This window comes from Elephas maximus, chromosome 4 (genome assembly GCF_024166365.1).
Source record: "Elephas maximus indicus isolate mEleMax1 chromosome 4, mEleMax1 primary haplotype, whole genome shotgun sequence".
Lineage (NCBI taxonomy): Eukaryota > Metazoa > Chordata > Mammalia > Proboscidea > Elephantidae > Elephas > Elephas maximus.
Window position 1 is genome coordinate 19,260,262 of NC_064822.1, and position 22,811 is coordinate 19,283,072.

Here is a 22,811-nt window from a genome sequence, read left to right on the forward strand (position 1 = left end):
GAGATGGTTCAGAAGCAGCATGGAGTTGCCAGACCTTACTTGCCAGGAACCGGTGCCCTGCGGGCCCGATACTCTGGCACAACCACAGCAGGGCTGGTGCTAGCATTCAGGATGCAGTTTCCTCAGCAGGAGAGAGCAAGTGGCACAGAGTCTACTCACACCTCTAGAAATAGGAAGAACAGTGCTCTTAGCAAAAGATAAGCACTTGTGTCTAATTTACTGCTCAGACCAAAAAGCACCCTTTTTGAAAGATCTCTCTCCCATTTATCTGATCCCTCCTCCCTCTACTCCAGCCAGCTTCAGTAATGTTCACTTTCCCTGAGCATGAGATAGGTCCTGCTGAGCTCTCTGAGCCATTCTTTTGGCCTTGGAGGAGGAACAAATTAACAAATGGGTGAGAAAATAATCTGCCAGCTCCCCTAAACTGGGAACTCAGGAGATAAGCAGTTACTTTGCCTGGAACTGGCACAAGTGGTCCATGGACTTTGAATGCCTTTTACCCCTGCATGGACCTGTGTGGGCCCATTTCAACAGCTTAGGCCCTCATTGGCACAGTTCAACAGTGTATGTGCCTGAGGTCTGACTTCATCTCTTTCAGCTTGGTGGTGAAGAGGTGGGTTTTTGATGTTTGACACTGCTCTGCCTATTAAGCAGGGTCCTCACCTACCCACATCAGGGGCCAGAGGACTGGTAGCTCCACCTATACCACCTAGCCACCCATGACAGGGGCCCAAGGATAAGTAATGCCTCCCAATCTTTACATCCAGATGCATTCAGTGCCCATGGTCCAGCTGCAAAGCTCACCCAAATGTGTACTCTAGGGAATAGGGACACACGTTCCTCACAGACACTCGGGGGACAATTGTGAGCCCCCTGCCTTGCTCAGAGCATGACCCCCTACTGCAGCCAGATACCTGTGCCTACACCAGTCACCCCTGCTCCTCTAAAACTATAGGTGAGAGCCTCCACCACACACTGGGTGACCAACTACCTGGACACCTGAGCTGAATCCATATAAGAAAAGTGAATGGACTCCCAGGCTCATAAACCTGGTAACAGCTCTAACCCCCTGATGACAGCACATTAGAGCTTCAAAGGCACCAATAATAAAACTAGCTCATGTGAGCAGCCTATTTGGGCATATCAAAACAAAAACCAAGAAGCTAGGACACAGTAAGCAAACATAAAATAAATTCATACAATAACTTATAGATGGCTTATAGACAACAGTTAATATCAAATGACATAAAGAAATAGACCATGATTTCTTCAACAAGCTCCCAAAACAATGAATCATCCAGACAAAGATATCTTCCTGGAATTACCAGAGGTAGAATACAAAAGATTGATCTACAGAACTCTTCAAGAGATCATGAAGGAGATCAAGCAAAATGCAGAACAAGCCAAGGAACACACAGATAAGCAGTGGAGGAAATTAAGAAGATTATTCAAGAGCATAATAAAAAAATGTAGTAGGCTGCAAGAATCCATAGAGAGACAGCAAACAGGAATTCAGATTGGCAATAAAATTACAGAATTAGACAACTCAATAGAAAGTCAGAGAAACAGAATTGAGGATATGGAGGCCAGAATTAGTGAGTCTGAAGATAAAACACTTGGGCACCAATATATTCTTAGAAAAGAATTTTAAAAAATGAAGAAACCCTAAGAATCATATGGGACTCTATCAAGAGAAATAACCTATGAATGATTGGAGTACCAGAACAGGGAGGCATAACAGGAAATACAGAGAGAATTGTTGAAGATATGTTGGCAGAAAACTTCCCTAACACTGTGAAAGATGAGAAGATATCTATTGAAGATGCTCATCAAACCTCACACAAGGTAGATTCCAAAAGAAAGTCACCTAGACATATTATAATCAAACTTGCCAAAACCAAAGATAAAGAGAGAATTTTAAGAGCAGGTAGGGATAAACAAAAGTCACCTACAAAGGAGAGTCAATAAGAATAAGCTCAGACTACTCAGCAGAAACCATGCAGGCAAGACGGTAATGGGATGACATATATAAAGCATTGAAGGAAAAAAATTGCCAGCCAAGAAGCATATATCCAGCAAAACTGTCTCTCAAATATGAAGGCAAAATTAGAACATTTCCAGATAAACAGAAGTTTAGGGAATTTGCAAAAACTAAACCAAAACTACAAGAAATACTAAAGGGAGTCCTCCGGTTAGAAAATCAACAGCAGATAATAACCCAAGACTAGAACACAGGACAGAGCAATGACATACCAACCCAGATATGGAAATCACAAAAACAAATCAAGATTAAAAAAAAAAAATCAAAAGGGAAACAAGAATGTCATTATGTAAAAGATGACAACATTAAATCAATAAAAAGGGATGAAAAAATGTAGTCATAGATCTTTCATATAGACAAGAATTCAAGGAGACATAAAGAGATAAAAGTTTGGTCTAAACTTAGAAAACTAGGGGTAAATATTAAGGTAGCCACAAAGGAGGCTAATGATCCTACACATCAAAAGAAAAAAACAAATAAGAAAGTAAGGACTCAGTAAAAACAAAACCGACAACAATGAAAAACAGGAAGAGAAAATATACAAAGAAAAACTACTCAGCACAAAAAATAAAGTGGAAAGAAGAAACTGTCAACAACACACACAAAAAAAGACATCAAAACAATAACACTAAACTCATAAAAAAAACTCATAACTATCCATAATTACACTGAATGTAAATGGACTAAGTGCACCGATAAAGAGACAGAGAGTGGCAGAATGGATTAAAAAACATCGTCCGTCTATTTGTTGCCTACAAGAGACATACCTTAGACTTAAACAAGCAAACTAAAACTCAAAGGATGGAATAAAATATATCAGGCAAACAACAATCAAAAAAAAAAAAAAAGCAGACGCGGCAATATTAATTTCTGACAAAATAGACTTTAAAGTTAAATCCACTACAAAAGATAAGGAAGGACACTATATAATCATTAAAGGGTCAATCTAGCAGGAGGATACAACCATAATAAATATTTCTGCACCCAATAACAGGGCTTCAAGATACATAAAACAAACTGACAGCATTGAAAAGCAAGATCAACAACTCCACAGTAATAGTAGCAGAGTTCAACACAACACTTTCGGTGAAAGACATAATATCCAGAAAGAAGCTCAATAAAGACACGTAAGACCAAAATGCAACAATCAACCAACTTGACCTCATACACTTATATGGAACACCCAATCCAACGGCAGACAAGTATACCTTCTTTTCCAATGCACATAGAACATTCTCCAGAATAGACCACATATTAGCTCATAAAGCCAGTCGTAACAGAACACAAAACACTGAAATGTTTCAAAGCATCTTCTCTGACCATGAAGCCATAAAGATAGAAATCAATAACAGAAAAATCAGGGAAAAGAAATCAAGCACATGGAAACTGAACAACACCTTACTCAACATTGACTGGGTTATAAAAGAAATGAAGGATGGAATAAAGAAATTTGCAGAATCAAATGAGAATGAAAACACTTCCTATCAGAACCTTGGCAACACAGCTAAAGCACTGCCCAGAGGTCAACGTATAGCAATGAATACACACATTCGAAAAGAAAAAAGGAGCAAAATCAAAGAACTATCCCTACAACTTGAAAATAGAAAGCAACAAAAGAAACCTTCAGGCACCAGAAGAAAGCAAATAATAAAATTAGAGCAGAACTAAATGAAATGGAGAACAGAAAAGCAATTGAAAGAGTTAAAAAGATGCAAAGCTTGTTCTTTGAAAAGATTAACAAAATCGATAAACCACTGGCCAGACTAACAAAAGAAAAACAGGAGAGGAAGCAAATGACCTGCATAAGAAATGAGGCGGGTGATATCACAACAGACCCAACTGAAATTAAAATAATCATAACAGAATACTATGAAAAATTGTACTCAAACAAACTTGAAAACCTAGAGGAAATGGACAAATTTCTAGAGACACATTACCTACCTAAACTAACACAGAGAGAACAGCTAAATAAACACATAACAAAAGAAGGGATTGAAAAGTAGTTTGAAAAATCCCATCCAAGAAAAACCCTGGCCCTGACGGCTTCACTGGAGAGTTTTACCAAACATTCAGAGAAGAATTAACACCACTACTACTAAAGGGATTTCAGAGCATAGAAAAGGATCAAATACTCCCAAATTCATTCTATGAAGTCAGCATAACCCTGATACCAAAACCAGGTAAAGGCACCACGAATAAAGAAAATTACAGGCCAACATCCCTCATGAATGTAGACACAAATATCTTCAATAAAACTCTAGCCAATAGAATTCAACAACAAATTAAATAAATAATTCACCATGACCAGGTATGCAGGAATGGTTCAACATTAGGAAAGCAATCAATGTAATCCATCACATAAATAAAACAAAAGACAAGAACCACATGATCTTATCAATTGATGCAGAAAAGGCATTTGACAGAGTCTGACACCCATTCACAATAAAAACTCTCAGCAAATAGGAATACAAGGAAAATTCCTAAACATTATAAAGGGCATTTATACAAAGCCAACAGTCAAGCATCATCTTAAATGGAGATAGACTGAAAACATTTCACTTGAGAACGAGAAACAGACAAGGATGCCCTTTATCACCACTCTTATTCAACACTGTGCTGAAGGTCCTAACCAGAGCTATTAGGGTAGATAAAGAAATAAAGGGCATCCAAATTCGCAAAGAAGTAAAGGTATCTCCATTTGCAGATGATATGATCTTACACACAGAAAAACCTAAAGAGTCCTCAAGAAAACTAATAGAAGAGTTTAGCAGAGTATCAGGATACAAGATAAACATACATAAATCAGTTGGATTCCTCTACACCAACAAAGAGAATGTCAAAGAGGAAATCACCAAATCAATATCATTTACAATAGCCCTCAAGAAGATAAAATACTTAGGAATAAATCCAACCAGAGTTATAAAAGACCTATAGAAAGAAAACAATAAGACACTACTGCAAGAAACCAAAGGAGACCTACATGAGTGGAAAAACATACCTTGCTTGTGGCTAGAAGACAACATTGTAAAAATGTCTGTTTTACCCAAAGCAATCTACAGATACAATGCAATTCCAATCCAAGTACCAGTGACAGTTTTTAATGAGATGGAGGAACAAATCACCAACTTCATGTGGAAGGGAAAGAGGCCCGGATAAGTAAAGCATTAAAGAACAAAATGGGAGGCCTCACACTACCTAATTTTAAGAACCTATATGGCGCCACCGTAGTCAAAACAGCCTCGTACTGGTACAACAGATACATAGACCAGTGAAACTGAATTGAGAATCCAGACATAAATCCATGTACATATGAGCAGCTGATATTTGACAAAGGCCCAAAGTCTGTTAAATGGGGAAAAGACAGTCTCTTCAACAAATCATGCTGGCATAATTGGATATCCATCTGCAAAAAAATGAAACAATACCCATACCTCACACCATGCACAAAAAACAACTCAAAATGGATCAAAGACCTAAATATAAAATCAAAAACGATAAAGATCATGGAAGAAAAAAAGGGGAAAATGCTAGGAGCCCTAATACATGGCATAAACAGTATACAAAAAATTACTAACGTTGTAAAAACACCAGAAGAGAAATTAGATTATTGGGAGCTCCTAAATGTCAAACACCAGTGCTCATCCAAAGACTTCACCAAAATTAAAAAGATTACCTACAGATTTGGAAAAAGTTTTTAGCTATGACATTCCAGTCAGTGTATGATCTCTAAAATCTACATGATACTGTAAAAACTAAACAACAAAAAGTCAAATAACCTGATCAAAAAATGGGTAAAGGATATGAACAGACACTTTACCAAAGAAGACATTCAGGCTGCTAACAGATACTTGAGGAAATGCTCACGATCATTAGCTATTACAGAAATGCAAATCAAAGTTACAATGAGATTCCATCTCACCCCAACAAGGTTGGCATTAATTCAAAAAACACAAAATAATAAATGTTAGAGAGGTTGTGGAGAGACTGGAACACTTATACACTCCCGGTGGGAATGTAAAATGGTGCAGCCACTTTGGAAATCCATTTGGCTCTTCCTTAAAAAGCTAGAAATAGAACTACCATATGACCCAGCAGTTCCACTCCTTGGAATATACTCTAAAGAAATAAGAGCCTTCACACAAACAGATACATGCACACCCATGTTCACTGCAGCACCGTTTACAATAGCAAAAAGATGGATGCAACCAAGGTGCCCATCGATGGATGAATGGATAAATAAATTATGGTATATTCACACAATGGAATACTACACAATGATCTAGAACAACGATGAATCTGTGAAACACCTCATAACATGGAGGAATCTGGAAAGGAAATTAGTCGATTGCAAAGGACAAATATTGTGTGAGACCACTATTATAAGAACTCCAGATAAAGTTTAAACACAGAAGAAAATATTCTTTGATGGTTACGAAGGTGTGGAGGGAGGGAGAGGGATAGTCACTAACTTGACAGTAGACAAAAATTTTTTTAAGTGAAGGGAAGGGCAACACATAACACAGGGATAGTCAGTACAACTGGACTAAACCAAAAGCAAAGAAATTTCCTCAATACAACCAAAAGCTTCGAAGGCCAGAGTAGCAGGGACAGGAGTCTAGGGACCACAGTCTCAAGGGACATCTTGGTCAATTGGCATAACAAAATGTATTAAGAAAACGGTCTGCATTCCACTTTAGTGAGAGTTGTCTGGGATCTTAAACACTAGCAAGCAGCCACCTAAGATGTATCCATTGGTCTCAACCCACCTGGAGCAAAGGAGAATGAAGAACCCCAAAGACACAAAGTAAATATAGGCCCAAGAGACAGAAAGTGCCGCATAAACCAGAGACTCCATCTGCCTGAGACCTGAAGAACTAGAAGGCGTCTGGCTACTACCGATCAGTGCCCTGGCAGGGAACACAACAGAGAATCCTTGTTGGAGCAGGAGAACAGTGGGATGCAGATATTAAATTCTTGTAAAAAGACCAGGCTTAATGACTGAGACTGGAGGGACGCTGACGGTCATGGTCCCCAGACCCTTTGATAGCCCAAGATTGGAACCATTCCCGAAACCAACTCTACAGATAGGGATTGGCCTGGACTATAAGATAGACAATGATGCTAACGAGGAGTGAACTTCATGGCTCAAGTAGACACATGAGACTATGCAGGCGACTCCTGTCTGGTGGTGTGATGAGAAGGAAGAGGGGTACAGGAGCTGATTGAATGGACAAGGGGGATACAGGGTGGAGAGGAGGAACATGCTGTCTCATTAAGGGGAAAGCAGCTGGAAGTGCATGGTGGGGTGTGTACGGCTTTTTGTATAAGAGACTGACTTGATTTGTGAACTTTCACCTAAAGCACAATAAATAAATTTCAAAAAAAAACTCCCACCAAAAAAAACCATGGCCCTAACGGCTTTGCTGGAGAATTCCATCAAACATTCAGAGAAGAGTTAACACCACTACTCCTAAATGGATTTCAGAGCATAGAAGAGGATGAAATGCTCCCAAACTCATTCTATGAAGCCAGCATATCCCTTATACCAACACCAGGTAAAGATACAAAAAAAGAAAATTACAGCCCTATATCCCTCATGAATTAGATGCAAAAATCCTCAGCGAAATTCTAGCCAATAGAATTTGACAACATATCACAAAAACAATTCACCATGACCAAGTTGGATTCATACCAGGTATGTGGGGATGGTTCAACATTAGAAAAACAATCGATGTAATCCACAATGTAAATAAAACAAAAGATGAGATCCACATGATCTTATCAATTGAGGCAGAAAAGTCATTTGACCAAGTCCAACACCCACTCAAGATAAAAACTCTCAGCAAAATAGGAATAGAAGGGAAATTCTTCAGCATGATAAAAGACGTTTATACAAAGCCAACAGCCAACATCATCCTAAATGGAGAGAGTCTGAAAGCATTCCCCTTGAGAACAGGAAGCAGACAAGGATGCCCTTTATCACCACTCTTATTCAACACTGTGCTGGAGGTCCTAGCCAGAGCAATTAGACTACATAAAGAAACATGGGACATCCAAATAGGTAATGAAGAAGTAAAAGTATCTCTATATGCAGATGATATGATCTTATATACAGAAACCCAAAGAAAACTACTGAAACTAATAGAATATTTCAGCAAAGTATCAGGATATGAGATAAACATACAAAAATCAGTTGGATTCCTCTGAGCCAACAAAGAGAATGTCAAAGAGGAAATCAGCAAATCAATACCATTTACAGTAGCCCCCAAGAAGATAAAATACTTAGGAATAAATCTAACCAGAGACATGAAAGGCCTATACAAAGAAAACTGCAAGACAATGCTAAAAGAAACCAAAAGAGACCTACATAAGTGGAAAAACATACCTTACTCATGGATAGGAAGACTCAACATTGTGGAAATGTCTATTCTACCCAAATCAATCTATAGATATAATGCAATCCTAATCCAAATTCTAATGCCATTTTTTAATGATATGGAGAAACAAATTGCTAACTTTATACGGAAGAGGAAGAGGCCCCAGATAATCAAAGCATTACTGAAGAAGAACAAAGTGGGAGGCCTCACACTGTCTGATTTTAGAAACTATTATACTGCCACAGTAGTCAAAACAGCCTGGTACTGGTACAAAAACAAATACATAAACCAATGGAACAGAATTGAGAATCCAGACATTAATCCATCCACATACGAGCAGCTGTGATTTGACAGAAGCCCAAAGTCTGTTAAATGGGGAAAAGACAGCCTCTCTAACAAACGGTGCTGGCATAACTGGATATCCATTTGCAAAAAAATGAAACAAGACCCATTCCTCACACCATGCAAAAACTAACTCAAAATGGATCAAAGACCTAAATATAAAATCTAAAACCATAAAGTTCATGGAAGAAAAAATAGGGACAACACTAGGAGCCCTAATACATGGCATAAACAGCATACAAAACATTACTAACAATGCACAAACACCAGAAAAGAAACTAGATAACTGGGAGCTCCTAAAAATAAACAGTTATGCTCATCCAAAGGCCTCACCAAAGGAGTAAAAAGATTACCTACAGACTGGGAAAAAGTTTTTGGCTACCACAAATCCAGTCAGCATCTGATCTCTAAAATCTACATGATACCGTAGAAACTCAACAACAAAAAGACAAATAACCTGATTAAAAAAAAAGCAAAGGCTATGAACAGGCACTTCACCAAAGAAGACATTCAGGCAGCTAACAGATATATGAAGATACGTTCACGATTATTAGGCATTAGAGAAATGCAAATCAAAACAACAATGAGATACCATCTTGCCCCAACAAGGCTGGTATTATTCAAAAAACACAAAATGATAAATGTTAGAGAGGCTGTAGAGAGACTGGAACACTTGTACACTGCTGGTGGGAATGTAAAATGGTACAGCCACTTTGGAAATTGATTTGGGACTTCCTTAAAAAGCTGGAAATAGAACTACCATATGATCCAGTCATCCCACTCCTTGGAATATATCCTAGAGAAATAAGAACCTTCACAGCAATAGATATATGCACACCCATGTTCATTGCAGCACTGTTTACAATAGCAAAAAGATGGAAGCAACCAAGGTGCCCATCAACGAATGAATGTATAAATAAATTATGGTATATTCACACAATGGAATATTACTCAACAATTAAGAACAATGATGAATCGGTGAAACATCTCATAACATGGATGAATCTGGAAGACATGCTGAGTGAAATTAGGCAGCTGAAAAAGGAATTATTGTATGAGACCACTGTTATAAGAACTCAAGAAAAAGTTTATGAACACAGAAGAAAATATTCTTTGATGGTTATGAGGATGGGGAGAGGGGGAGGGGTATTCACTAATCAGACAGTAGACAAGAACTATTTTACGTGAAGAGAAAGACAACACATAATTCAGGGGAGGTTAGCACAACTGGACTAAACCAAAAGCTAAGAAGTTTCCCGAATACAACCAAATGTTTTGAAGGCCAGAGTAGCAGGGATGGGAGTCTGGGGACCATGGTTTCAGGGAAGGCTAGGTCAATTTGCATAACAAAATGTGTTAAGAAAACAGTCTGCATCCCACTTTGGTGAGTAGTGTCTGGGGTCTTAAACATCTAAGATGCATCAATTGGTCTCAACCCACCTAGAGCAAAGGAGAATGGAGAACACCAAAGACACAGGGTAAATATGACCCCAAGAGACAGTGCCGCATAAACCAGAGACTACATCAGCCTGAAACTGGAAGAACAAGGTTGTACCCAGCTACCACCAATGACTGCCCTGGCAGAGAACACAACAGAGAATCCCTGACGGAGCAGGGGAGCAGTGGGAGGCAAACCTCAAATGCTGGTAAGAGAAAAAAAAAAAAAAAACAGACTTAATGGTCTGACTGAGACTGGAGGGACACCAGATGTTGCAGCCCCCAGGCCCTCTGTTAGCCCAAGACTGGAACTGTTCTGAAGCCAGCTTTCAGACAGGGATTGGATTGGACTGTAAGATAGAAAATAACACTGGTGAGGAGTGAGCTTCTTAGTTCAAGCAGACACATGGGACTCTGTGGGCAGCTCCTGTCTGGAGGCGAGATGGGAAGGCAGAGGGGAACAGGACCTGGCCGAATGGACAGGGGAATACAGGGTGGAGAGGAGGAGTGTGCTGCCACATTAGGGGGAGAGCAGCTAGGGTTACATAGCAAGGTGTGTATGAGGTTTTTTTTTTTTTTTTTAGTGAGAGACTGACTTGATTTGTAAACTTTCACTTAAAACACAATTAAAAAAAAAAAAAAAAAAGATTACAGCCTTGGAGACCCCATGAACAGTTCTACTCTGTCCTACAGGGTCGCTGTGAGTGGAATTGACTCCGCAGCAATGGTTTTTTGTTTTTGTTTTTTTAATGACTATTGGGAGACAATTCTCCATGAATCTCTCACAGTTTTACATGTCTAGGCATAACCAGTGCATTCTTCTCAGGAATATTTCTGTGAGCAAATAAAAAAAAAAAATTTTTTTTTTTATAGCCCTGGGAAAATAGAAATAAGGAGTTCCTCTGCAGCAAGTTAATTTACACCCCCAGATAGTAACAGTAAAGACATTCCCCTCAGTGGAGACATTCCAGGAAAACAAAGATAGAGACATCTATTTTCTCCTCCCCAGAAAGATTTGCTTATATTCCGGGGTAATAACGACAAGGTTTCTCTGGAGGGGAGCATGGATAAATTTGCCAATAGCCCCAAATAAGATACTTTGTATGTTGTATGTACCTGGGACCACCTCAGGGTACTTAGAGGGATGGTGACCAATTAAAACATCAAGCTCATCCTGCTTGCAGTGCTGTGAGTAATAAACTGCTTAAATCCCATTTGACCTTGTTGTGTCAACACTGGCCAAATCTATGGAGTTGGCAAGCCAACCTCACGGCTGCCTGATGCCCCTGTTTAGGGTCTTGACAGTGGCTTGGCAATGGCTAATGACGTTGTACATCTTTTCATGTGCGTAGTTGCCATCCATACAGCCTTTTGGTAATGCATCTTTTGCCCATTTTTTAATTGGGTTGTTTGTTTTTTGATCATCAAGTTTTAAGGGTTTTTAATACATTCTGAATACAAGTCCTTTACTAGTTATATGATTGGTAAATATTTCCTCCCAGTTTTGTAGTTTATTTTCATTCTCTTAACAGTATCTTTCATAGAGCAAAAGCTTTTAATTTTTAAGATGTCCAATCCACCAATTTTATTATTTTTAATGAATGGTGCTTTTGGGGATGATTATCTAAGAATTCTTCACCTAACTCAAGCTCACAAAGATTTTCTCCTGTTTTCTTCCTAAAGTTTTATAGTTTTACATTTTACATTTAGATCTATGATCCAGTTCAAGTTAATTTTTATGCAAGGTGTGAAGTTTAGGTCAATGCTCTTTTTTCTGCATATGGACATCCAATTGTTTCGACACTGCAGAAAAGTCTTCTTTTTCCCTTGAATTGATCTTGCATCCTTGTCAAACAACAGTTGACTGTAATGGACTCTCCTTTTATTCCATTGATCAGTCCACCCATGCCTTTGCCACATTGACTTGATTAATGAAGGTTTATAATAAGTCTTACAACTAGGTAGTGTGAGAGTACTCCAACTTTGTTCTTCTTTTTTAAAAATTGTTGTGGCTATTTTTGTTCCTTTCCCTTTTCATAAATTTCTTGCTGAGTAATCGGTTTCATTCTGAAGTAAGGATAATAGTTCTCAAACAGAACATGCTGAGACCCAGGCCCAGTTATTGGCCTGGAAACCATGAGGGAAGGTACAGGCCTATCGTGAGGATGGCAAATAACATCTTGCAAAATGTTGGCCTTGAGTAAAGCCTCTGCCTGGTCTGTAGTCAAGGGGTATTGTGAGGTGCAGAAAGCAATTTGGTCTTTGTTTTGGGTTCCCGAGAGCTCTGAAGACAGGCTCACCAGGTCCTGATGCTAACTAAGCCTCATGAAGCATGATGTAATCTATCACGGCCATGTAGTTAGGCCAATAAAAGTTCTGAACCCGGAGGCTCAGATGAATCTCCTGGTTGGTAAGAGTGAACATCTGATCATGAATGGGTAGTTCATCCCAGACTTTGCCCTAGGCATCTCTGCATTTGTATCCTTTTTTGTTATATTGAAGCTGTTATCACAGGTATGATGCTTCCCGTGAGCTCTGTAAGTCACTGCAGCAAATTACAGGGCCCAAGAAGTAGTGGGGAGGCCAGCTGATCTGAAGTGGAAGAAGTCAAATGGACTCTAGGGCTTGCGGCTCATACCCTGAAGCATAGAAGAAAACCCCAAGTTCGGGGTTGGCTGGTCTTAAGTGGAGGGAGTCATGTGGACTCCTGAACTTGTGACTGGTACCTGCTAATCAAGCCCCACGTGTCTTAGGTCAGAAAGAAGGGCTGTGTGAACAGCTGGTATCTGAACTGAAGAGAGAAGGGAAGCTGAGTTGTCCATGGGGCACACCTGGCATGTAGAGTGAGATTTGTTATCCACTACACAATTTGCTGTCAGAAATGGGTGATCTTAATCTCCTTGGGCTAGTTTGTACAGTGGTGATGAGGATGGGATTAGCTGCAATGGCCCTGGCTCAGAGAAGGATGGGATTTTGGAAAAAACAGGAAGAATGAGAAGGGGATGAGAAATGCTTGATTCTTGAATAGTTGCTCTGGTTGTTATTATATGTAATGGCTAAAAGGAAAATAAGAGATGTTATGCTAAAGCAGCAGGTAGTAAAACTGATTCCTGAGAGAAATAGTGAGAAAAAAAAGCCACATCTGGAGTGCTTGGAGCAAAAGTCCAGCAGGTCAAGTTGACTAATAAGAGACCACAATTTTCTGTTTCAACTCAACCAGGAACCTGAAGCCATATGTATATGAATGGGTAAAATGGTGGGGAAGTGAAAAGAATATGAAAAATGGAATGTTTAAAGAGGTTTATGTGAAGTGGTTGCATTATTCTGAATGTATTATTGTGTATTATTAATTAATAATGTATTATTGTCAATATTGTGTATGAAAACTAGAATGTTTAAACAGGCTTTATGTGAAGTGGCTGCGTTTATTTGAATGTATTATGGGAACAAATACTGTGTGTGCTAACTGAGGGAATATTTCCCACCTAGTATTGTAAACATAAAAAGCATGTAAATTAGTCCTTCAGTCAATACCAACTGGATGTGCCAAATGGAGATCACTGTAAGATTTACCCAAACCTACGTAAGTTTCTAATTTCAATCAGTATAGTGACAATAGCCCTGTGTGGAATGAGAAGTGAGGCTTGTGCTGAAAGCCTGGGAGCACCGCAGACACAACCACTGAGATTTTTGGACCAGGAAATTTTCATTTAAGAGACAAATATTGGACTTTGGCAGAAACTCTGAGTGAAGAAGGTGAAAACCAATCAGCTCAGTGGACTGAATTGGAAGCTGTTCAACATTTGGGTTTTTAACAACTCATGGGCAATGGCCAACAATGGGCTGTAGAGTCTGATAAAAGGGCAATGAAAACTCTGACTTCACAGGTACTATCCTCTAGAGGAAGAGTAGTCCACAGGAGAATCTTGGCGTTAAAAGTTCCCAAGTACATATTACCCAAATGTGTCTATCACAGTGCTCATGGTCTTATTCCTTTATCATGGCTCTGAATTTAGCAGGCATACTCAGCCTCAGAATTCAGACCTTTTAAATTTCTGCTACTCTCTCAAGCAGGTTCTGAACTTGTTTTTTCTGCACAAACTTCCCTCCCTCTTCAGGAGGGGAGAGTCTCTTTAAAACTCACCATAGCATCTTCTACACTGTGTCCTAAGTTGATAACTGGCTTATTTGAGCCTGTCATTTTCTTCAGTGCATCAATGGCCGTTAGCAACAATTAACCAACCCCAATCATTTATGGTTGCCATTTCTTCCAACTATCTGCAGCGCTAAAGGTATTGCATAAATCAGTACATTCCCTTCCCCATGTATCCTACCCTATTTCACTAAAGGTAATTGTATTAGTAATTGTGATGCTACAGCATGAAAAGTGTTATCAAGCCCTGCCTAGCACAGCAATGGGATTATTGTTGCCAAATAGCTGCAAGTGATCCAATTCCAGAGTCTTATCCTGAGGACCTGCTTCCTATAATCACTCTAGAACCAACTTTTTTTTTTCACTGTGTTTTAGGTGAAGATTTACAGAACAAACTAGTTCCTCATCAAACAGTTAGTACACACACACATTGTTCTGTGATATTGGTGAACAAACCCACCACGTGTCAGCACTCTCCCTATTACCAGCTTTCTTGTTCCCTTCTGCCTTCCAGTTCCTGCCCCAGGGCTGGCATGCCTCTTTAGTCTTGTTTTGTTGCATGCACCTGTTCAATCTTTGGCTGGAGGGTGAACCTCAAGAGTGACCTCATTGCTGAGCTGAAAGGGTGCCGGGGAGCCATACTCTCAGGGTTTCTCCAGCCTCTCTCAGGCCAGCAAGTCTGGTTTTCTGAGTTAGAATTTTTTTCTACATTTTTTTCCAGCTCTTTCCAGGACCTTCTGTTGTGATCCCTGTCAGAGCGGTCAGTGGTGTTAGCTGGGCACCATCTTGTATGGGACTCAGAATGGTGGAGGCCATGGTAGATGTGGTCCATTAGTCCTTTGGACTAATCTTTCCCTTGTGGCTTTAGTTTCCTTCATTCTTACTTGCTCCCGAAGGGGTAAGACCAGTAGAGTATCCTAGATGGCTGCTCACAGGCTTATGAGACCCCAGACACCACTCACCAAAGTAGAATGTAGAACATATTCTTTATAAACTATGTTATGCCAATTGAGCAAGATATTCCCTGAGATCATGGTCCCCACTGCCCACATTCCAGCAATTTAGTCCTTCAGGGAGTTTGGATGTGTCTGTGGAGCTACCATGACTTTGCCTTGTACAGATGTGTACTGTCTTACCCTTCACCAAAGTTACCACTTATATATTGTCTATTAAGTGTTTTTCCATCCCTAAACCTCGCCTCCCTCGTAACCATCAAAGATTGTTTCTTTTTGTATGTAAACCTTTTCATGGATATTTACAGTGGTGGTCTCATACGATATTTGTCCTTTTGTGATTGACTTATTTCAGTCAGCATAATACCCTCCAGATTCATCCATGCTATGAGATGCATCACAGATTCATCATTGTTCTTTATCATTGCGTAATACTCCATTGTGTGTATGTACCATAGTTGGATTATCCATTTGTCTGTTCATGGGCATCTAGGTTGTTTCCATCTTTTTGCTATTGTGAACAATGCTGCAGTGAACATGGGTGTGCATATGTCTATTCATGTGACTGCTCTTATTTCTCTAGGATATATTCCTAGGAGTGGGATTGCTGGATCATATGGTATTTCTATTTCTAGCTTTCTGATGAAGTGCCAGATCGTTTTCCAAAATGGTTGTATCATTTTGCATTCCCACTAGCAGTGCATAAGAGTTCTGATCTCCCCTCAGCCTCTCCAACATTTGTTGTTTCCTGTTTTGTTGATTCAATCCAGTAACGCCAGGGTGAGATGGTATCTCATTGTGGTTTTGATTTGCATTTCTCTAATGTTTAGAGATTGTGACCATTTCCTCATGTGTCTGTTGGCCACTTGAATGTCTTCTTTGGTGAAGTGTCTGCTCATTTCCTTTGCTCATTATTTAATTGTCTTATTTGTCTTTTTGTTGTAGAAGTGTTGAATTTTCTTGTAGATTTTAGAGATTAGACCTTTCTCTGATATATAGTAACCAAAAATTTTTTCCCAGTTTGTAGGTTCTCTTTTTACTTTTTTGGTGAAGTCTTTTGATAAACGTAAGAGTTTAATTTTTAGAAGGTCCCAGTATCTAGCATATCCTCTGGAGCTTGTGTGTTGTTTGTTGTGGTTTGTATCCTGTTAGTGCCATGGATTAGGGCCTCTAGCATTGATCCTGTTTTTCCTTCTATGAAATTCATGGTTTTTGGCTTTATATTTAGGCCTTTGATCCATTTTGAGTTAGTTTTTGATATGGTGTGAGGTATGGGTCTTGTTTCATTTTTTTTTTTTTGCAGATGGACATCCAGTTTTGCCACCACCATTTATTAAAAAGACTGTCATTTCCCCATGTGATGGGCTTTGGGCCCTTGTCAAAGATCAGGTGACTGTAGGTGGATGGATTTACACCTGGGTTCTCAGTTCTATTCCACTGGTCAATGTATCTGTCTTTGTACCAGTACCAAGCTGTTTTGACTACTGTAGCTACATAGTAGGTTCTGAGGTCAGGTACTGTGAATCCTCCTACTTTATTCTTCTTCTTCAGTAGTGCTTTACTTAACCAGGGCTTCTTCCCTTTCCATATAAAGTTAATGATAAGTTTTTCTGTCTCTTTAAAGAATGTTGTTGATATTTGAATCAGGATTGCATTGTATTTGTAAATCGCATTGGGTAGAATTGTCATTTTCACAATGTTGAGTCTACCTATCCATGAGCATGGTATGTTTTTCCATTTATGTAGATCTCTTTCAGTTTCTTGCAGTAGTGTTTTGTAGTTTTCTTTGTATAGGTCTTTTACACCCCTGCTTAGATTTATTCCCAAGTAATTTATTTTTTTAGGGGCTATTATAAATGGTATTGTTTTCCTGATTTCCTTTTCATCATTCTCTTTATTGGTATCTAGGAATCCCACTGATTTTTGTATGTTTGTCTTGTATTCTGCTGCTCTGCTGAATCTATTAGTTCCAGTAGTTTTCTCACGAAGCCGTTTGGGTTTTCCATGTATCATATCATATCATCCGCAAATAGGGAGAGTTTAACTTCTTCATTAAAAATTTGGATGCCCTTTATTTCTGCTTCATGCCTTATTGTTCTAGCTAGGACTTCCAACACAATTTAAATGGGAGTGGTGATAAAGGGTATCCTTGTCTTGTTTCTGTTCTCAAGGAGAATGTTTTCAGCATTTCTCCATTAAGAATGATGTTGGCCATTTGTTTTGCATATATGCCCTTTATTATGTTGAGAACTTTTTTCTTCTATATGTATTTTATTGAGAGTTTTTTATCAGGAATGGGTGTTGGCCTTTGTCAAATGCCTTTTCTTTGTCGAATGAAATGATCATGTGATTCTTTTTATTTATGTGATGGATTACATTGATTGATCTTCTAATGTTGAATCATCCTTGCATAACTGGTAGGAATCCTGCTTGGTCATAGAGTATTATTTTTTTGATATGATGCTAAATTCTATTGGTTAGAATTTTGTTAAGAGTTTTTGCATTTATATTCATGAGAGATACTGGTCTGTAATTTTCTTTTTTTGTGGTGTCTTTGCCTGGTTTTGGTATCAGAGTTATGCTGACTTCATAGAACGAATTTGGAAGTATTACTTCCTTTTCAATGTTCTGAAATAGTTTGAGTGGTCCTGGTGTAAACTCTTCTCTCAATGTTTGGTAAAATTCTCCAGGGAAGCCATCTGGGCCAGGGATTTTTTTTATTATTATTACCTTTTCATTCTCTTCTGTTGTTATGGGTCTGTCCAGATTTTCAACATTATTTTGTGTTAGTTTGGGTAGGAAGTGTGTTTCTAGAAATTTGTCCATCTCAAATTTCTTGGAGTATAGTTTTTCATAATACTCTGTTATGAGCCTTTTTATTTCAGTTGGGTCTGTTGTAATGTCCCCCATTTCATTTCTTATTTGGGTTACCTGCGTCTTCTCCTGTTTTTCTTTTGTCAGTTTGGCCAGTGGCTTGTCAATTTTGTTCATCCTTTCAAAGAACCAACTTTTGGTTTTGTTGATTCTATTGTTTTCTATTCTCTATTCCATTTATTTCTACTGTGATCTTTATTATTTCCGTTCTTCTAGTGGCTGTGGGCTTTTTTTCTCTTCTCTTTCTATTTGTTCAAGTTGGGTAGCTAATGATTCAATTTTGTCCCTTCTTTTTTGATATGTGCATCTATTGCTATAAATTGACCTCTGAGGACTGCCTTTGCTGTGTCCCAAAGGTTTTGGTATGATGTGTTTTCATTCTCATTTGATTCTAGGAATTTTTTTATTCCATCTCTGATTTCTTCTATTGCCCAGTGGTGTTTAAGCAGTGGAATTGATTTTTCTTTTTCCCTTACTCTCCCTGTTGTTAATTTCTACTTCGATGGCACTGTGGCCAGAGAAGATACTTTGTATTATCTCAGTGTTTTGGATTTTGTTGAGGGTTGCTCTGTGGCCTAAGATTTGGTCTATTCTGTAGAACTTTCCATGTGCATTGGTAAAGGATGTATACTCTGCAGCTGTTGGGTGAAGTGTTCTGTATATGCCTATAAGATCAAGTTGGCTAATTGTGTTCTTTAGCTCTTCTGTATCTTTGTTGAGTTTCTTTCTAGATACTTTGTCCTTTACCAAGAGTGGTGTGTTGAAGTCTACTGTTATTTTGAAACTGTCAATTTCTCTTTTCAGTGTTGTTAGAGTTTGTTTCATATATTTTGGAGCCCTGTCATTGGGTGTGTAGCTGTTTATTATGGTTAAGTCTTCATAGCAGATTGTCCCTTTAATCATTGTATAGTGCCCTTCTTTGTCTTTTATAATGGATTTTATTTTAAAGTCTATTTTATCTGAGATTAGAATTGCCATTCCTGCTCTTTTTTGGTAGTTATTTGCTTGATATATTTTTTCCATCCTTTGATTTCTAATAAATTTGCATCTTTGTTTCTAAGGTATGTCTCTTGTAGACAGCATATTGATGGATCCTGTTTTTTTAATCCATTCCGTCACTCTGTGTCTGTTTATGGGTACATTTAGGCCATTTACATTCAGCGTAATTATTGATAGGTGTGAGTTTTTTGCTGTCATTTTGTAGTGCTTTTTTTTTGTGTGTGTGTGGTGCTGACATTTTCTTTGTTCCTCTTACACTCCTGTGCTGAGTTCCTTTTGCTTGTGGATTTCTTTTTCATTTTTTTTTCACAGACTTTGTTTTTATTGAGACTTTTTGTTTTTCTTCATTATTTTGATGAGTAGGTTTGTTAACTTCCTTCGTGGCTGCCTTGAAATTTACCCTTATCTTCCTAGGTTTGAACCAGTCTATTATTACTTGGTATCACCTTGCCTTTCTCTCCATTAGAAAGTTCTATACCTACACTGTTTATTTCCTCTTTTATTTTTTCTGATGTTGTTGTCATTTACAGATTAACCTCTCTGGTTCCCTGCTGTAACTCTTTTGGTTTTGGATAGTCCTTGGGAGTTCATTTCCTGCATTGGCATCTGGCTGGTACAATCTTGCCTCTTAGATTAAGGCTGTGGTCTGATGTTGTTTGTTCTCAGACTGAAGGATTCCCTTTAATAATTCTTGTAAGTTTTGTTTGGTTTTTACATCTTTTCTTAATTTCTCTGGAAATGTCCTAATTTCACCATCATATTTGAATGAGAGCTTTGCAGGATATATTATTCTTGGTTGGCAATGTTTTTCTTTCAAGGTTTTACATATATCATCCCATTGCTTTCTTGCCTGCATGGTTTCTGCTGAATAATCAGAGCTTAGTCTTATTGTTTCTCCTCTGTACGTGACTTTTTGTTTTTCTCAAGTGCTCGCAGGATTTTTCTTTGTCCTTGGTTTTAACGAGTGTGATTATGGTATGAATGACATTTGTCTCTGTTTTACTTAGTTTTTCAGCTCTTTGCTGTGGAGGGATGGCGTGGTGCTTCTGTCTATGGTGCCATGTTGCCAGAAGTCCAGAACCAACATATTAATTTGAGTTCCCATAATAGCAGATTCTGAAATGAGAATTTTACTGCAAATAGTTTATTTGGGATGCACAGGAATTACCAATAGGGGAGTAGAGAAGTGAGAGAGCAAAAAAAGGCAACAAATAAAAAGTCATTTTCAAGCCAGCTATATTTTCTCCATGTGCCAGTGTGTTCAGATCATGGAATGACACAAAATCAAAATAAAAAGTTTCTACAAATAAGAAAAAAGTATTTTTCCACTGATGTGACAAAATAATTTTACTTCCTATTATCCCCAAACTACACAACACAGTTGTAAATAAATTGATACTTCTAAAAAGGAATAAATCAGAATACTTTCTTCTTCCTTTACATCTTCCCTTTGTCCATGTTTAATATCTACATTATCACATAGTTGTTATTAGTTGCCATCAAGTCAGCTTCAACAAATGGCAACCTTATGTATAACAACAAAATGTAATAATGTTTGAGTTCATCATTATTACATATATAGTAAAAAAAATATATATATATATAGTACTTGCTAATAATTCACTTGTGAAAAGTGACAAAAATATTTGTATAAGCATGTCAAAAATAGGGAAGCAAAGTTACTTTTCCATACCTTAATATTTGAACCAAATTGGATTCATGAAATTTTCAATAAAATGAAAAATAATTAAAATTGAAAAACATTTATATTCCAAAAGTTTATTCAAATAATTCTTTTTCTAAAACCATAACTGGGCTTGAATAACTGCCAGAGGAACTGGGCATGAACTACTACTTGGGCATCTTAGTGTGTATGTGTCTGTTAATACCATTTTAATTGGTTTTTGCAATACAAAAAATTTCATCTGACACATAGCAGAGCAATCACAGGAAGATAGTCAAGCCAAGTGCAACACTTGGAGCACTAACATATCCTGTAATAAAACTTTTAGCTTGGTTTGGAAATGTTATTTGCAGTATTTTCACTCTTTCTCAATTTCTGTTTTTCACTTCCTTTGCCCCTAGTTCTTCCAGTTGTATTTCCAGTGTGTACTTCAAATTTCTTCTCTCTTAATGTTCCATGCAGTCCTTATAGGGACCATAAAGAAAATAGAACACATTCCCCATATACCAAAAATGAAAAAATAAACTACTCCCAACTTTGAGAACAAGCAAACCTGACACAGATTTCTCTTCCCTCTTTGTGAGTGAGCTCAGTTACTCACTCTAAGAGCCAGAGTAAAATAAACACTTCAGTTGTAACCCAGCGTAAAGTGCTATGATCCACAGAAGTCCTGATGATTGCTTTAAAAGGACTCCTGTGTAAATATTTACAAGCTGCTTAGAATCTCAATCCTACTCCCATTTTTGAGCCAGTGATTTCAATGATTCATAGAATCACAGAACCTCAGATTTGGAAAGGGTAGTACACATCATTTCATTCAACTTGTAGCACCCATCATGAGATTTTCCTTTAAAACACCTCTAAAAGAATTCAAGTTCCCTAAACCCTCAAAGTTTTAGTCTTTTCTCTCCACTTGAAATTGCTCATTTAATTCCTTCCAAGCTTTTATAAAAGTCAGGAAAATCCTTGTCATCAAGAGTTTCTGCAAATACCCCAAGGCAATAAAATTAAAGCCTGAACACTTACCTGAAATGGGGTGGTGCGGCAGGGAAGATAAAGAAGGTAAGTAAATATAGGAAAAATAAATTTGTTTTACTGTCATGCCCAGTAAAAAATGAACCATTTTTTTAATTCCCTTCCAAATACAACGGTAAGTCAAAAAGTATTGCTACTAGGGATTCAGTTCATACATGCATGGGTTTATTCCAAACAAAATGTGTTTAAACATGTCTCTGCAAATTTTTTTTTTTTTTTCTGCAATTAGTGGATGGCTGTGTATAAGTTCCCTCAGTAATACACTTGTCTTAGTCTTGTTAGGGTGCCTTCAAAAAAGATAACTTTTTGTGCCATGGAAAAAAACAATTTTAAGGTCAGGGTTAATATCAAATTTTTAACAAAACTCAAGTGGACATCTTCCCAAATCATTAAAGCTTTGCAACAAGTCTATGGGAATGCTGCCCCACATAAAACAACAGTTTTTAGATAGATCAAGCATTTTAAGGAAGGCTGGGAAGACCTCAATTATGAGCTAAGAGAGGGAAAATTGCTCAGAAGGCTATGACAACTGTTTTTTGGGATTCCAAAGGGATAACTTTAATAGATTTTCTCAGAGTACACAGGATGATCATGGGAGCTTATTTTGAAGAAATTTTAAGAAAACTGAAAACTGCATTGGTAAGAAAAAGGCCAGGGAAGTTGCAATAAGGATCATGACAATGTACCAGCTCATTCTTCGAGGGTAACAAGGGCTGTCCTAAGAGAATTTCATTGGGAAACCTTACCCGATCACCCTACAGCCCCGATCTTGCCCCTTCAGACTTCTTTTTGTTCCCAGAACTCAAACAACAATTAAAAGAAACACTATTTGAGTCACTGGAGGCTGCCAAAACTGCTGTTTTGACATGTTGTAGATCGAAGAGTGCAGAATTATTTGGGGAAGGATTAGAGAGAT